Raw genomic sequence first — 15,889 nt, forward strand, 5'->3', positions numbered from 1 at the left:
GGAGAGGTGAGGAGGAAGAATCCCCTTTCATCCTCTCATAAGCTGTTTCACTGGCTCACTATAGCTCCCTCCTTCCCTCTTTTCTGTCCTAAAATGCCAACTATTAATAGTAACTCTTTTGGGTTAGACTAGCTCAACAAATAAACACTTGCTAGGTGCTGGAGGACTGAGATGAATGAGATGTGTCCTGAGCTAAACCACATCACCCCTGACTCTGCTTGCAGAGTAGTCTGCCAGTCTGATGTGATTATTCAATGAGTTCTTTTATTTGTTTATTCACTAAACATTTACTGAGCACCTATGAGTGCCAGGCCCTTGTATAATATGAGGCCCAAGGGAAGCTAAAACTACTAAGACAACCTTCATGCTCTAGAGGAATTCATGGTCTAGTGGGGAGAAAAACTTAAACACATCATAAAATTATAATATAGGCTGTTAGATGCTGTGATAGTGTAACTCTGTGAGTGTGGATGCCTTGCCCAGAGCGTACAAGGTTATTATGCTCAGCAATCCCAAGGGTTAAAGATGGTATAAGAATGAACTGGGATGATAATCAGTTATGTGTCAGAGCTTTGTAAAATGCTAGACAGACATAAGGTCCTGATATTCCTGATCCTGAAGCCTCCCTTCCCCATTGCCTGATGCTTCTGAGTCTATGTTCTGTCCAGGAAGTCTCTTCTCTCAAGGACAGGCCCAAGGCTCTGCTCTGGTCTGCTGCCGGAAAGTTGTGTGAAACTGATGCTCTGCTTGCCAGTCTGTAAAAGGAAGGTGCTGGACAATGCTTCTGGGCCTGTCTTTGAGTTCAGTAGGGCTTTTCTTTTTATCTCATGTTAGGTCTGGTTCTGCTTTTTTTTTTTTTTTTTTTTTGTACTTTTCATTCCAGTGACTTATTTATTTTCTAACTGGAAGTATGTACCTCTTAATCCCCTTCACCTATTTTCCCTATTCCCCACCCACCACACCCTGGTAACCACTAGTTTATGTTCTCTATATTTATCAGTTATTTCTTTTTTGTTATTGTTGCTTGATTGGTTGGTTTTTTAGATTCCACATGTAAGTGACATAAAATACTTGTCTTTCTTTGACTTATTTCACTCAGCATAATACCCTCTAGGTCCATCCCATGTTGTTGCAAATGGCCAGACTTCATTCTTTTTTATGGCCAAGTAATATTCCATTGTGTATATATACCACTTCTTCTTTATTCACTCATCTATCTATGGACACTTAGGTTGCTTTCGTATCTTGGCTATTGTAAATAATGCTACATTAAACATAAGAGTGCATATATCTTTTTGAATTAGTGTTTTCATTTCCTTTGGGTAAATAACCAGAAGTGGAATTACTAGATAGTATGGCACTCTTATTTTTAGTTTTTTGAGGAATCTCCATACTGTTTTCCATAATGGCTGCACCAATTAATATCCCTGCTATGCTTGAGGGTCCCTTTTCTCCCTGTTCTCAGCAACATTTGTTATCTCTTGTCTTTTTGATACTAGCCATTCTGACTGGTGTGAGGTGGTATCTCATTGTGGTATTGACTTACATTTCCCTGATGTCTTCTTTGGAAAAATGTCTATTTGGGTCCTCTCATTTTTTAACTAGATTGGACTTTTTGGCATTGAGTTGTATGACTTCTTTATATATGCCTTATTGGATATATCATTTGCAAATGTTTTCTCCCATTCAGTAGGTTGCCTTTTTTGGTTTGCTGATGGCTTCCTTTGCTGTGTAAAAGCTTTTTAGTTTTATGTAGTCCCAATAGTTTATATTTTTGCTCTTACTTCCTTTGCCTGGGGAGACTAACCTAGAAAAATATTGCTAAGGCTGATTTCCAAGAGATTATTGCCTATGTTTTCTTTTAGGAATTTTGTGGTCTGGGGTCTTACACTTAGGTCTTTAATCCACTTTGAATTTATTATTGTGTATGGTATAAGAAAGTGGTTCAGTTTCATTCTTTTGCATATAGCTGTCCAGTTTTCCCAACATTTATGGAAGATACTGTTGTTTCCCCATTATGTGTTCTTGCCTCCTTTGTTATAGATTAACTAACCATATAAGCATGGGTTTATTTCTGGGCTGTCAATTGTGTTCCATTGATCCGTGTCTATTTTGTGCCAATACCATACTGTTTTGACTACTATAGCTTTGTATTAAATCTTGAATGGGATTGTGATAGCTCCAGCTTTGTTCTTCTTTCTCAATATTGCTTTGGCTTTTGTGGTTCCATATAAATTTTAGGATTATTTGTTCTAGTTCTGTGAAAAATGCTATTGGTATTTTGATAGGGAATGCATTGAATCTATAGATTCCTTTGGGTAGTATGGACATTTTAACAATATTTTTTCTTCCAATCCATGAGCTTCATATATTTTTCCATTTATTTGTGTCATCTCTGATTTCTTTCATCAATGTCTTATAGGTTTCAAAGTATAGGTCTTCCATCTCTGGTTAAATTTATTCTTAGATATTGTAATGTTTTTGATGCAATTGTAAATGGGATTGTGTTCTTAATTGCTCTTTCTGCTATTTTATTAGTAGTGTATAGAAACACAACAGATTTCTGTATGTTGATTTTGTATCCTGAAACTTTACTGAATTCATTTATTAGTTCTAATAGTTTTTTGGGGGGGTGGAGTCTTTAGAGTTCCTATATAGTATCATGTCATCTGCAAATAGTGAAAATTTTACTTCTTGCTTGCCAAATTGAATGCCTTTTATTTCTTTTTCTTGCCTGATGGCTAGGACCGCCAGTATTATTTTGGTTAAAAGTGATGAGAGTGGACATCCTTGTCTTTTTCCTGATCTTAGAGGAAAAGATCTCAGTTTTTCACTGTTCAGTATGAGGTTAACTGTGAGTTTTTCATATATGGACTTTATTATGTTGAAGTATGTTTCTTCTAAATCTACTTTGGTGAGAGATTTTTATAGTAAATGGATGTTGAATATTGTCAAATGCTTTTTCTGCATCTATTGAGATGACTGTATGATGTTTATCCTTCATTTTGTTAATATGATGTATCACATTGATTTGCATATATTAAACCATCTTTGTATCACTGGAATAAATTCCCTGATTGTGGTGAATGACTCTTTTAATGTATTTTTGAATTCAGTTTACTAATATTTTGTTGAGGATTTTTGCATCTATGTTCATCCCCTGATGAACATCCCCTAATATTGGTTTGTAATTTTCTTTTTTAATAGTATCTTTAGTTTTGGTGTCAGGGTAATGCTGGCCTCATAGCATGAATTTGGAAGCATTCCTTCCTCTTCTATTTTTTGGAATAGTTTGAGAAAAAAGGTTTAACTCTTTTTTAAATGTTTGGTAGAATTCACCTGTGAAGCCATTTGGACCTGGACTTTTGTTTGTTGGGAGTTGTTTTTGTTTTTTAATTACTGATTTAATTTTGTTACTAGTAATTGTCTGTTCAGATTTTCTATTTCTTTCTGATTCAGTCTTAGAAGATGGTATGTTTCTAGGAATTTATCCATGTCTTCTAGGTTGTCCAATTTGTTGGCATATAATTTTTTGTAGTCATCTCTTATAATCCTTTGTATTTCTCTAGTGTCAGTTGTAACTTCTCTTTCATTTCTGCTTTTATTGGAGTCCTCTCTCTTTTTCTCTTGATGAGCCTAGTTAAAGGTTTATCAGTTTTGTTTAATTTTCAAAGAGCCAACTCTTAGTTTCATTGATCCTTTCTATTTTTTCATCTATATTTTACTTATTTCCACTCTGATCTATACTACCTCCTTCCTTCTACTAACTTTAGGGTTTGTTTTATTTTTCTAGTTCCTTTTTTTAAAAAAAGATTTTATTTATTCATTTAGAGAGAGCACATGCACACACAAGTGGGGGCAGAAGCAGAGGGGGAGGGAGAGGGACAAGCCGACTCTGTTGAGCATGAAGCCCCATGCAGGGCTCAATCTCACAACCCTGAGATCATGACCTGAGCTGAAACCAAGAGTTGCTTAACTGACTGAGCCACCCAGGTGCCCTCCAGTTCCTTTATATGTGAGGTTAAAGTGTTTATTTGAGATTTTTCTTCTTTCTTGAGGTATGTCTGTATCACTATAAACTTCCCTCTTAAAAGAGCTTTAGCTGTGTTGCAAAGATTTTGAACTGTAGTGTTTCCATTTTCATTTGTCTGCAAGTATTCTTTTGTTTTTACTTTGATTTCTTCATTGACCCATTGGTTGTTTAGAAACATGTTATTTAGCTTCCATGTTTTTGTGTTTCTTCTAGTTTTTTCCTGTAACTGATTTTTAAAGATTTTTATTTATTTATTTATTTATTTATTTATTTATTTGTTTGTTTTTCATTTTTTTGAGAGAGAGCTGGGAGATGGGGGAGGGACAGAGCGAGACTCTCAAGCAGGGTCCACACCCATCATAGAGCCCAATGTGGGGCTTGATCTCATGACCCTAAGATCATGCCCTGAGATGAAACCAAGAGTTGGACGCTTAACCAACTGAGCCACCCAGGCACCCAATTTTTTTCATTTTTAAGTAATCTCTACACACCACATGGGGCTCACTTACAGCCCTGAGATCAAGAGTTGCATGCTCTACTGACTAGCTAGCCAGGTGTCCCTCCTGTAACTGATTTTTTTGGGGGGAGGGGCAGAGGGAGAGGAGAGAGAGAATCCCAAGCAGGCTCCACACCCAGCTTGGAGTCCAACGCAGGGCTCAATCTTATAACCCTGAGCTCATGACCTGAGCTGAGATCAAAAGTTGCATGCTTAACTGACTGAGCCACCCAGACACCCCTTGATTTTAATTTCATATTGCTGTGGTTGGAAAGGATGCTTGATATAATTTCAATCTTCTTAAATTTATTGAGACTTGTTTTTTGGCCTATCATGTGATCTGTTCTGGAGAATATTCCATGTGGGGTTCTGCTTCTTATTTAGATTTTACATTACTGTCACAACCTAGGAAGCATAGTGCTAGGACTTGAGAAGGGCTTGAGAATGTATTTCTGAATTGTTAACTGAATAAATGTCATGTCCTCATAACAAACACGTGTCTTTTTTGTGTGGGGCAGAGCAGGGCAGGGTGATTCAGTTAAAATCTAAATTGTCAATCAAGAACAATTTTGTTAAGATGTCCTTTCTTACTAAGTTGATGTACAGATTTTACACAATACCAAGCAAAATTTCAGCAAGTTTTGTAGAAATTGAAAAGCTGATTCTAAAATACACACAGAAATGTAAACAATGTAGAACAGCCAAAACAACTTTAAAAAGGAAGAACAGAATATGGAGGTGGAATAGGAGAACTCTAGGTTCACCTCATCCCACAAATACAACTAGATAACTGTCAAATCATCCTAAATACTCCAGAAATTGACTTAAAGACTGACAGAACAAACTCCACAACTAAAGGGAGAGAAAAGGCCATACTGAGGAAGGTAGCAAGTGCAGAGATGTGGTTTAGGGGAGAAAGAGATCACAGCTGCTGCAGAGGGAAGGGAGTCGTGATCGCAGAGAAGGGTGACAGAGAGAGGAGCACACAGGGGAATGCACAAGGAGAACGTTTCCCCATAGCCACTGGCTTGGAAAATGAGAGGGGCTGAATTTTCATGAGTTCTTGCAACCAGCAGGGCTGAAAGCCTGGAATCTTAAAGATCAGTGGGCTTGGCTGGGATAGAGCCTGGAGGACACCAAGCTGCTCCTGGAGAGAAGGCAGGCAAACAACCCTGGACCATACAGCATGGCAATAGTGATCTGAAGAATGCCTGAGGCACACAGTGGAGAGACTATTTGCTCTTCTTAGAGTGTGTTCCTGAGAGGCGGCATTCATGGAGATGCCTCTCTGGAAACAAAGGAGATAGTTGGTGTCATTTCCCTCCCCCACCACTCAGCATAATATAGAACCACCTGCAGGAAGCAGTTCCAACACTGGCTGCCTAACTTGCTTACACCAAGCCCCAACCCATGCACTCCAGTGGAACTACTCTTCTCAGGCACACTTGCCTCAGTCCCAGCTTGGTGGGCCCCTCTCCCAGAAGACCAGTACAAAGTCTTGCCCACACCACGTCTCCCAGTCAGACACTTTTGCAAGGCCTCAGTTCTGGTGGAGGTGGTGAGAGGTCTCATTTCACAAGCAGACCAGAGCACACTTAGTTAACACTTGCCACATTCAGGCCAGGGACCAAACACTGCTCACAGCAGTCAAGAAGAGCCTCTGCAGATGACTGGCCTGAAGGATAGAGCAGCCAGAACACAATAGCAGAGTGCATGCAGCACACACTGAAGATAATACCTGAAGCACCAGGCCCAGGGCACTACATGACTTCTTCTTTATAAGACCATTATTTTCGGAAGCAGAAGATATAACTGGTTTTTCTAGCATAGAGAAGAAGACGAGACCTAGACAAGATGCCAAGATAGAGGAATTCATCCCAAATGAAAGAACAAGATGAGGCCATGGCCAGAGATCTAAGTGAAACAGATATAAGTAACTTGCCTGATAGAAAATTTAAAGAACTGATCATAAGGATACTCATTGGGCTTGAGAAAAGAATAAAAGACATCAGTGAGACACTTACCACAGACATAAAAGAGCTAAGAAAGAATCAATCAGAAATGAAGAGTGCAATAAGTGAGATTAGAAACATGCTTGATGCAATGAAAGCAGGCTGAAAGAAGCAGAGAAATGAACTAATGACCTAGAAGACAAACTAATGGAAAGCAAGGAAGATGAACAAAATGAGAGGAAAAAACTTATGCAAAGTGAGAATAGACTTAGGGAACTTAGTGACTCCATCAAATGTAATAACACTCATATTATAGGAGTCCCAGGAGAAGAAGAGAGAAGAAAGGGGGCAGAAAATTTATTTGAAGAAATAATGGCTGAAAACTTAACCTCATCTGGGGAAGGAAACAGACATCCAGATTGAGGAGACACAGAGAACTCCCATTAAAATCAACAAAAGCAGGCCAACACCAAGACATATGGTAATTAAATTTGTAAAATATACTGATAAAGGAAAAATCTTAAAAGCAGCAAAAGAAGTCATTAATTTATAAGGGAAAGCCCATAAGGCTAGCTGAAGATTTTTCAACAGAAACTTGGCAAGCCAGAAGAGAGTGGTATGATATATTCAAAGCGCTAAACAGGAAAAATCTGCAGCCAAGAATATTCATCCAGCAAGGCTATCATTCATAATAGAAGGAGAGAAAAAGAGTTTCCCAGACAAACAAAAACTAAAGGAGCTTGTGACCACTAAACCAGCCCTGCAACAAATTAAAGGGGATCTTTAAGTGGAAAGGAGAGACCAAAAAGTGACAATATAAAACCAGGAAACACAAAACCAGTAAAAATGAATATTTCTGTAAAAATCAGTCAAGGAACTCACACACAAAAAAAGGATATAATATAATAACATATGCTTAAAACATGGGGAGGAGAGGAGAAAAGAATGGGTTCAAACTTGAACAACCATCAACTTAATATAGACTGTTATTTGCAGAAGACATTATATACAAACCTAATGGTCACCATATATCAAAAAACACTGATAAACATTCAAAGAATAAAGAGAAATAAATCCAAATATGTCACTAAAGAAAATCAGCAAAATGTGAAAGAGAGAAAGGTATGCAAGGATCAGAGAAAATCTCCAGAAACAACCACAAAACAAGTAATAAAATGGCAATAAATACATATCTATCAATAATTACTGTGAATGTAAATGGACTAAAGATACATGTAGATGAAAGTGAGGGGTTGGAAAAACATGTATCATGCAAATGGATGTCAAAAGAAATCTGGAGTAACAATAATTATTGGACAAACTGTACTTTATTTGTTTTTTTAAGTAGGCTCCAAGCCCAGTGTGAAGTCCAATGCAGGGCTTGAACTCACAACCCTGAGATCAAGACCTGAACTGAGATCAAGACTCAGATGCTTAATCGACTGGACAAACTGGACTTTAAAACAAAGACTGTAACAAGAGACAAAGAGGGGCACTATATAATAATAAAGGGGACAATCCAACAAGAAGATAAAACAATTATAAATATTTATGCACCCAACATGAGAGCACCCAAATATATAAAACAATTACTAACAAACATAAAGGAAATAATCAATAATAATACAACAACAGTAGGAGACATTAACACCCCTCTTACATCAATGGACAGATCATCTAAACACAAAATTGACAAGTAAACAATGTCTTTGAATGACACACTGGACCAGGTGGACTTAACAGATACATTCAGAACATTCCATCCTAAAACAGCAGACTATACATTCTTTCCAAGTGCACACAGAACATTCTCCAGAATAGGTCACATATTAGGTCATAAACAGGCCTCAACAAATGCAAAAAGATTGAAGTCATACTATACAAACTTTTCTGACCACAATGCTGTGAACCTAGAAGTCAACCCCATGAAAAAATCTGGAAAGACCACAAATACACGCAGGTTAAGCAACATACTACTAAAGAATGAATGAGTCCACCGAGTGTCCAACACCTTTGGGATACAGCAAAAGCAGTCCTAAGAGGGAAGTACATAGCAATACAGGCCTACCTCAAGAAGGAAGTAAAAAACCTAATCTTACATCTAACAGAGCTAGAAAAAGAACAACAAATGAAGACTACAGCCAGCAGTAGGAAATAATAAATATTAGAGCAGAAATAAATGGTATAGAAACTTAAAAAAAAAAAACAGATCAATGAAACCAGGAGCTGGTTCTTCGAAAAATTAATAAAAGTGATAAACCTCTAGACAGACTTATCAAAAAGAAAAGAGAAAGGACCCAAATAAATAAAATCACAAATTAAAGAGGAAAAATAACAACCAATACCACAGAATACAAACAATTATAAGAGGATATTATGAAAAACTGTATGCCAACAAATTGGATTACCTACAAGAAATGGAAAAGTTTCTAAAAACATATAAATTACCAAAACTGAAACAGGAAGAAATAGAAAACTTGAACAGACCAATAACCAGCAAAGAAATTGAATCAGTAATCAAAAACTCCTAACAAAGAAAAGTCCAGGACCAGATAGCTTTACAACTATCTGTAGAATTCTCCAAACATTTAAAGAAGAATTAATACAAATTCTTCTCAAACTATTCCAAAAAACCAAAGAGGAAGGAAAGCTTCCCAATTCATTCTGAGGCCAGCATTACCCTAATACCAAAACCAGACAAAGACACCACAAAAAAAAAAAAAAAAAAGAACTAAAACTAATATCTCTGATGAACATAGATGCAAAAATCCTCAACAAATATTAGCAAACCAAATATAACAATACATTAAAAGAATCATTCACCATGATAAAGTGGGATTCAGTCCTGGGTGGCAAGGGTGGTTCAGTATTCACAAATCAATCAACATGATACATCACCTTAATAAAAGAAAGGATAAGAACCATATGATCATTCCAACAGATGCAGAAAAACATTTGACGGAGTACACATCCATTCATGATAAAAACCCTCAACAAAGCAGGATAGAGGGAACATACCTCAACATAATAAAGGCCATATATGGAAAACCCACAGCTAATATCATCCCAAATAGAGGGAAACTGAGAGCTTTTCTTCTACAGCCAGGAAAAAGACAGGGATGTCCGCTCTCACCACTTTTATTCAAACTAGTACTGGAAGTCCTAGCCACAGCAGTCAGACAACAAAAAGAAATAAAAGGCATCCAAACAGGCAAGGAAGAAGTCAAACTTTCACTATTTACAGATGACAAGATACTGTATATAGAAAATCTAAAGACTCCACCAAAAAATGCTAGAAACTAATAAATGAATTCAGTGAAGTCAGCAAATACAAAATCAGTGTACAGGAATCTGTTGCATTTCTTTTTTTTTCTTCTTTTTTCTCTCTTTTTTTTAAAATTTAAATTCAATTAGCCAACACATAGTTCATCATTTAGTTTCAGATGTAGTGTTCAACAATTCATCAGTTGCATATAACACCCAGTGCTCATCTCATCACATGCCCTCAATGCCCATCACCCAGTTACCCCATCCCCCGACCCACCTCCCCTTCATCAACCCTCAGTTTGTTTCCCATAGTTAAGAGCCTCTCATGGTTTGTCTCCCTCTCTGATTTCTTCCCACTCAGTTTTCCCTCCCTTCCCTTATGGTCCTCTGCACTGTTTCTTATATTCCACATATGAGTGAAACCATATGATAATTGTCTTTCTCCAATTGACTTATTTCATTTAGCATAATACCCTCCAGATCCATCCACGTCGATGCAAATGCCAAATATTCATCCTTTCTGATGGCTGAGTAATATTCCATTATATGTGTGTGTATATATATATAATATATTATATATTATATAATTATATATATAATATTACCATATATTATATATTATAAATTTTATATATATATATATATATATATATATATATATATATATATATATATATATATATATCACATCTTCTTTATCCATTCATCTGTCAAAGGACATCTTGGCTCCTTCCACAGTTTGGCTATTGTGGACATTGCTGCTATAAACATTGGGGTTCAGGTGCCCCTTTGTTTCACCACATCTGTATATTTGGGGTAAATACCTAGTAGTGCAGTTGCTGGATTGTAGGGTAGCTCTATTTTTAACTTCTTGAGGAACCTCATACTGTTTTCCAGAGTGGCTGTACCAGCTTGCATTCCCATCAACAGTATAAGAGGGTTCCCCTTTCTCTACATCCTCACCAACATTTGTTGTTTTCTGTCTCCTTAATTTTAGCCATTCTGACTGGTATAAGGTGGTATCTCATTGTGGTTTTTTGGTTTGTATTTCCCTGATGAGAAGTGATGTGGAGCATTTTTTCAGTGTCTGTTGGGCATTTGTATATCTTCTTTGGAGAAACACCTGTTCATGTCTTCTGCCTGTTTCTTGACTGGATTATTTGTTTTTTGGGTGTTGAGCTTGGTAAGTTCTTTATGTATCTTGGATACTAGCCCTTTACCTGATAAGACATTCTCTCATTTCATAGGTTGCCTTTTAGTTTTATTGACTGTTTCCTTTGCTGTGCAGAAGCTTTTTATCTTGATGAAGTCCCAATAGTTCATTTTTGCTTTTGTTTCCTTTGCTTTGAAGACTGTCTAGCAAGAAGTTGCTGCATGGCATTTCTATACATCAATAATGAAGCAGCAGAAAGGGAAATCAAGGAATCAATACTACTTACAATTGCACCAAAACCAATAAGATACCTAGGAATAAACCTATCCAAAGAGGTGAATGACCTACACTTTGAAAACTACAAAACACTGATGAAAGAAATAGAAGATGACACAAAGAAATGGGAAGACATTCCATGCTCATAGATTGGAAGCACAAATGTGGTTAAAATGTCCATACTACCCAAAGCAATCTACACAGTTAATGCAATCCCTGTCAAAATACCACCAGCATTTTTCAGAGCTAGAACAAACAATTCTAAAATTTGTATGGAACCACAAAAGACCCTGAATAGCCAAAGCAATCTTGAAAAAGAAAAGCAAAACTGGAGATATCACAATTCCAGACTTCAAGTTATATTACAAAGCTGTAGTAATCAAAACAATATGGTCCTGGCACAAAAATAAACACATAGATCAATAGAACAAAACAGAAGCCCAGGAATGAACACACAAATATATTGTTAATTAATCTTTGACAAAGCAGGTGAGAATATCCAATGAGAAAGACTGTCACTTCAACAAATGGTATTGGCAAAACTGGACAGCAACATACAAAAGAATGAGACTGGACCACTTTCTTATACCATACACAAAAATAAATTCAAAATGGATTAAGCACTTAAATGTGAGACCTGAAACCATAAAAATCCTACAAGAGGACACAGGCAGTAACTTCTTTGACATCAGCCACAGCAAATTCTTTCTACATATGTTCCCTGAGGCAAGGGAAACAAAAGCAAAAATAAACTATTATAACTACATCAAAATAAAAAGCTTCTGCACAGCAAAGTAAACAACCAACAAAACTAAAAGGAAACCTAAGGAATGGGAGAAATATTTGTAAATGACATATCTGATAAAGGGTTAGTATCCAAAATACATAAAGAACTTATAAAACTAAATACCCAAAACACAATCCAATTAAAAAATGGGCAGAAGACATGAATGGACATTTTTTCAAAGAAGACATACAGATGACCAACAGACACATGAAAAGTTGCTCAACATCACACATTATCAGGACAATGCAAATCAAAACTACAGTGAGATATCATCTCACAGCTGGCAGAATGGCTAAAATCAACAACACAAGAAACAGCAGGTGTTGGGAAGGATGTGGAGAAAGGGGAACCCTCTTACACTGTTGATGGGAATGCAAACTGGTGCAGTCATTCTGGAAAACAGTATGGAGGTTCCTCAGAAAATTAAAAATAGAACTACCCTATGACTCAGAAATTACACTACTAGGTATTTACCCAGAGGATACAAAAATACAGATTGGAAGGGGTATATGCAACCCGATGTTTAAAGCAGCATTATCAACAATAGCCAAACTATGGAGAGAGCCCAAATGTCCACTGACTGATGAATGGATAAAGAGGAGGTAGTATATATACACAATGGAATATTACTCAGCTATAAAAAAGAACAAGATCTTGCCATTTGCAAGGACATAGATGGAGCTAGAGAGTATAATGCTAAGGGAAATAAGTCAATCAGAGAAAGACAAATATAATTTGTGATATAATTTCACTCATATATGGAATTTCACTCATATGTGGAATTAAGAAACAAAACAAATAAGCGCAGGGGGAAAAAAGGAGGGGGGAACAAACCAAGAAACAGACTTTAACTACAGAGAATAAAGTGATGGTTACCAGAGGGGCAGTGGGGGAAAATGGGTGAAATAGGTGATGGAGTTAAGGAGTGTACTTGTGATGAGCATCAGCTGTTGCATGTAAGTGTTGAATTGCTTGACTGTACACCTGAAACTAATATTACACTGTATGTTAAGTAACTGGAATTTAAATAGAATTTTTTTTAAAGGAAAAGCAATGTTGAAGGATTTGATTTTAAGGCTTATTATAAAGCTACAGTAATCAAGATAGTAAAGTATTGATGTGAGGATAGAGAAATAGATCAACGGACCAGAATAGAGCATCCAGAAATGGATGCACTTATATAACTAGTCAACTGGAGAAATGGTATGGTAATGGACTAACTGGACACCAATAAACAAAAAAACTGAACTTTGATCCATGTTTCACACCATATACCAAAACAAACAAACAAAAATCTCAAAATGGATTAGAAACCTAACTGTAAAATTACAGAGATAATCTCTGTGACCTTAGACAAAGATTTCTTAGGCACATACCAAAAATATGATCCATAAATTTTTTAAAACTTGGATTTCATCACAATTAAAATCTTCTTCTTCAAAAGATACTCTTAAAAAAAAATTAAGTATACTCCATGCCCAACATGGGGCTTGAACTCACCAATCCTGAAAGACCCTGAGACTGAGCCAGCCAGGCACCCCCAATAGATACTCTTAAGAGTATGAAAAGATAAGCTCCACACTTAAAGAAAATATTAGCAAAGCATAAGTCTAATAAAGGATTTGTATCTAGGGTATATAAAAATGAACCTCTCAAACTTAATAATAAGAAAACAATGAGCAGAAGTTTTGAATGGACACTTCACCGAAAAAAGATATATGGAGAGCAAAGAAGCACATGAAAAGATGCTTGACCATCAGTCACTAGGAAAAAGCAAATTAAAACCTCAATAACCTACTATTCTACACCTATTATAAGTCTGGCTTAAAATTAAAAGACTGACCACATCAAGTTTTGGTGAGGAATGTGGAACCAGTGAAACTCTCATGCGCTACTGTGGGAATAAAGATGGTATTACCAACTGGGAAGATAGCAATTTCTTAAAAAGGTAAACATGTACCTGCCATATGGCCTAACCATTACACTCTTAGGTGATTACCCAAGAGAAACAAAAACACATGTCCACAAGAACACTTATACTTGAACATTAATAGCCGCATTATTCAAAACAGCCCAAGAAAGTGTAAATATTCATTGACAGATAAATGGATAAAGAAATTGGGTTATAGCCAAACAATGGAATACTACACCTCACTTAAAAGGGATGTACTATTGTTATACAATGCAACATCAATGAATCTCAAAATAATTATGCTGAGTGAGAGAAACCAGACCAAACAAAGGACATGCTGTATGATTCTCTTTATGGAATGACAGAAAATTCAAACTAATCTATAGTGACAGAAAGAAGATCAGTGACCACCTGGGAAGCAGTGGGAGATAAGGGAAGGGCAGGAGGAAGGTAATACAAAAGTGCATTTGGAAACTTTTGGTGTTCATTATCTTGCTTGTGGTGATGCTTTCACAGGTATATACATGTGTCAAAACTTATCAAATTGCATACTTTAAATATGTGCACTTTACTATGTTAATTATAAAGTTGTTCTAAAAATAATAGTTTGGGGTACCTGGGTGGCTTAGTTGGTTAGGCATCTGACTCTTGGTTTCAGCTCGGGTCAACTATCTCAGGGTCCTGGGACTGAGCCCTGCGTCGGGTTCCACGCCCAGCACAGAGTCTGCTCATCCCTTTCCTTCTGCTCCTCCTCCTGCTCTCTTTCTCTCTCTCAAATGAATAAATAAAATCTTTTAAAAAATAGTTTAAGGGGGCACCTGGGTGGCGCAGTTGTTAGGCGGCTGCCTTCGGCTCAGGGCGTGATCCTGGCGTTCCGGGATCGAGCCCCACATCGGGCTCTTCCACTGGGAGCCTGCTTCTTCCTCTCCCACTCCCCCTGCTGTGTTCCTTCTCTCGCTGGCTGTCTCTCTGTCACATAAATAAATAAAATCTTTTAGAAAAGTAGTTTAAGGCCTCTTCCCAGAAACTTTAATAAGCTAAAATGCATATTCCAAGCCATTAACCCTAGCTGCCCTAATTCCACCGTTCTAGGGTAGGACCCAGCTATCTACATTTGTAACAAGCCCTTCAAGTAATTCTAATGCAGGCTATCCCTAAAACATCCTCTGCGAAACTATGGTAAGGATTTCTAGAACAATCTTGTGACTAGAATGTTGCTTCTGGGGAAAACAAGTAATTTTTTCTACTGGGGTTGTTACATCTTCCTGTCATATGCCTCCAGAGCATTCATAGTCAATTACCTTAACATATATTTAGCACAGGATTAATAGTTTAAGAGTAAATCATAGTTTTTCCCCATATTACCTTTATATAAATTAAAATAAACTATACAATGTAGTTATTATTTCTTGGCAAAGGCCAATAAAGTTTAAATAAGGAACTTACATCACTCGGTTGTTGTGACAGAAAACTGATGTGGTGGTTTTCCAGTCACAGTTCCTAGTTTATCTTTTTCCTCATCTCGTCACGCATACCCACCCTTGCATCTTCCTGTCCAACTAATGGTCAGAGAAGACACAGAAAGAATGTGAAATGGTTGCATTCCTGATAAGTCTCTGAGGACAAAGTTTATCTTTTCATATTTACATAACTTTCCTTACCAAACACACAAATCATTGTCAGTATAAATGATAAGAGATCGATTTTCCACATGCGACTAGCATTTCTTTGCCCTCACAACATTACCTGAAGGAAATATCTGAACTCAATTGATGCTTGTAGATTTTCCTACCAAATATCCCTGCTGCTATGAGGATCAACTGAAAAAACAAATGTGAAAGGGCAAAGCCTACTCAAAGATGATTGTTAATTACTTAAAGGAGTAAGCAAGTGATACCTGTGAAAATGGTACAGGAAAAAAAAAACTTCAAAAATTCTCTTCTCCATGAAAACATAGAAAAAACTGGCAAAAATAGTCAGAAACAATATTTTCAGAACACTAGAAATTAAACA

At 36.8% G+C, this 15,889-nt stretch overlaps 1 protein-coding gene across 8 annotated transcripts in view; it reads right to left on the reverse strand.

Moving 5' to 3' along the window:
- MCF2L2 (MCF.2 cell line derived transforming sequence-like 2) overlaps positions 1-15,889 on the reverse strand; it is a 248,979-nt gene that overhangs the window by 12,670 nt on the left and 220,420 nt on the right. The window lies entirely within an intron of this gene.

Source organism: Ursus americanus, chromosome 4 (assembly GCF_024610735.1).
Source record: "Ursus americanus isolate L20-20 chromosome 4, mUrsAme1.1.p, whole genome shotgun sequence".
Classification (NCBI taxonomy): Eukaryota; Metazoa; Chordata; class Mammalia; order Carnivora; family Ursidae; genus Ursus; species Ursus americanus.